Source organism: Grammomys surdaster, unplaced genomic scaffold (assembly GCF_004785775.1).
Source record: "Grammomys surdaster isolate TR1022 unplaced genomic scaffold, NIH_TR_1.0 262, whole genome shotgun sequence".
Taxonomy (NCBI): Eukaryota; Metazoa; Chordata; class Mammalia; order Rodentia; family Muridae; genus Grammomys; species Grammomys surdaster.
In genome coordinates this window covers 262,282-264,995 of record NW_021604703.1, presented here as the reverse complement: position 1 = coordinate 264,995, position 2,714 = coordinate 262,282, and the positions used below count along the sequence as shown (strand labels likewise).

General features: G+C 44.4%; 1 pseudogene; it reads right to left on the bottom strand.

Annotated features, from left to right (window-relative positions):
- Positions 1-1,172: 1,172 nt before the first annotated feature.
- On the bottom strand, positions 1,173-1,481 carry LOC114627921 (annotated as a pseudogene).
- Between the last annotated feature and the right edge of the window lie 1,233 nt (positions 1,482-2,714).

Genomic DNA, 2,714 nt, shown 5'->3' with positions numbered 1-2,714 from the left:
AGACAGACAGACAGAGGGAGACAGACAGACAGATGGACAGATGGACACACAGACACACAGAGACACACACAGACACAGGATTGCAGTAGTGGGCAGTCAATGCGTGGCCAACACTCTTATTGAAGTTCACTTTCTTTAATGCATTCCTAACTCTATTCGTCTCCCATCTTATCATAGCCACAGAGACATCCATAATGCAGTGTTTATTGGCTGATTGCCTTCATTCATAAAGATGAGAGGGCCGCAGCTTTACTCTGTGACCCAAAATAATTTGTTGCATTTCTCCAGCTTATTTATTAATTTAGAAATGATCCTCTGTGGTCTCATCTCCATAGGCCATCTCCATGAAGATGTATGTATCTTGTCTCAATGACGGAAAGCATCCGGGTTCCATGGGAACCTCTGAAGCGCTGTGAGAATACTGTCTCATTTTCCCGGACTATCTTGAAGTGAGTTGCCTAATTTATTTTTTTTTTCAGTTTAGGCATCATCCGTTTATTATAAAAGGGAGGCATGCACTGGACAACAACAGGGGGACTGGAGCCATTACAGGGTCCCCTTCAAATACTGGAGGTCAGGCCTCTATCCCCGCCTTCACAAGTTTAGAATTGTCACAGCCCTTCTACAATTAGGGATGGGAGAAGATGTCAGGGGCAGCCCTGCTTACCCACTGAAGGCCTAAAATCAGCCATAGGCCTAAAATCAGCAATAGGCCTGTCATACATGTATACTAACACCAAGTCTTGGGTCTCAGTGGAAAAACATTGAAACAGATGGCTATAAGCTAATGTAAAACAGGCAGCTTTTGTGGAAATTTACCAGCCTGAGTAGCCATAGACCTTAATAGGTAGCCTGGACAGACAATACCAACTTAGATAAGGACAAGTGAGTCATAGGCAGAGTCATAGTGACTTGTCCCCTGAACCTTCACCCAGCCAATACCCGGTTCTGATGATATCTGTATTCTCCCTGATCACCCATACTCCAGTGTCATTCCCTTCCCCACATCCTGCCTTTCTGTGTTTATAACCCCTGTGTGAATGAATTACGATTTGAGAAAAAATAAATTATAAAAAAAATAAAAGGGAGGCATGGAAATTATTTACATGATGAAATAGTTCAGAACTTCAGTGGAATGGGCAGCTTCATGTGACACCATTTCAATAGTGATTTCAGTCGACATACTTTCCAAGAATGTTACCATCTCTAAATAAGAAATAATCATTGTCGTCTAGAACTACTTTGGTGCCTCCATATTCTGGGAGAAGAACTTTATCTCCTACTTTCACACTGACAGGCTGAATCTCTCCACCCTTTCCTTTCCCGCCTGATCCCACAGCCAGGACCGTTGCCTGCAATACTTTTCCTTGAGACTTTTCTGGAAGCATAATGCCACTTTTGGTTACAGTTTCAGGGGCACTCCTTTCAACCAATACTCTGTCAAAGAGCGGAAGAAACTTTCTAAAAGCTTGTCCAGCCATGACTTGCGCCACCACAGCTCCGGACTCTGTAATCGGGCCGCTGCTGCAAGGAGAGTCCTGCGGGCCGGCTCGGGACACGTGAAAAGGCCGCGCTTTCTTGTGACACAATTCTACTCTGTGTTTGGCTGAGTTTGATGGCAGCCAATGTTAGAATTCAGAGATAGCAATGTAAAACTCTTCTATGGATTTAAGGGTTTGGGGCTGAAACTGGGGTCTCTTCGATATGTATGAAATTATCTCACACTATGTAGTTGTATGCACGGCGATGTTAGAAAGCTTCTTTCTGAGGTCTGTGGGGCAAGAGGATGATGATGGACACAGTTCTCTGAAGTCAGATCCCACAGGAGCAAACTATCTTCTGTAATATAATTGCTCATAAATGACCAAGGTAGTCATGTGGTCAGCACAGCACCATGTAATGAGCTGCTTTGCTTCTCAGACATCATCACTTCAGGAGAGAAGCCCATAGCTTTTGGCACCAAGTTCCTGAGCCAGCCTCCAGATTACAGCATAGGCTCAGCCAGGAGTTGCTCCCTTGTCAACAATGAGCATTAGTGCAGCAGTTGGAGAGGAAGGAGAAGCCTTTTTTTATTAGGAAGCCCGCAGAGCCCGGTTGCTAAGCAACCCAGTGTGGAGGCAGCAACCAGTGTGTACCAGGAGGGAACCCAGGGAGGTGGGCCTGGAAAGCAGGGAGAAGGTATTCTTTTTGCAAATCAGCTGAGGCCCTGGAGAATAAAAGGCAGTTCCACTGTCTGCCACCCAGGTAAAGAAGTAGCACAGAGGTGAAATCAAGCTGTGACTTTAGCATGGAAGTGCTAGGTGCCATGGCTCACAGGTAACTCTCCTGTCTGGAAAACTTTGTGACCTTGAGGAGACTTTTGTCAGCCTAGATTTTCCTGACAGCAGCAATATAACCCAAGGAATCAATCAGAACCAGCAATCTCTCCCACTTTTACTCTTGCAGAAACCAGTAAGCATGCACACATGTACACACACACACACACAATCATGGAGACACTGAGTGCTGTTCCTAACATCCTGTCTGTGTAAGAAACGGTGGAAGGAAGAGTATATTACTAAAAACTCTGAGGGAAATGGTCTTTGGGAATTCTATAAGCCTTACTTTCTAAATAAAAGGATTGTTTACTACTTGTAATCACTTTAAATATTTATTCAGGTCTGAATGTGCCTTGATGCAGACATAAGTTATCTTCTCTTTGTCCAAGTACAGCA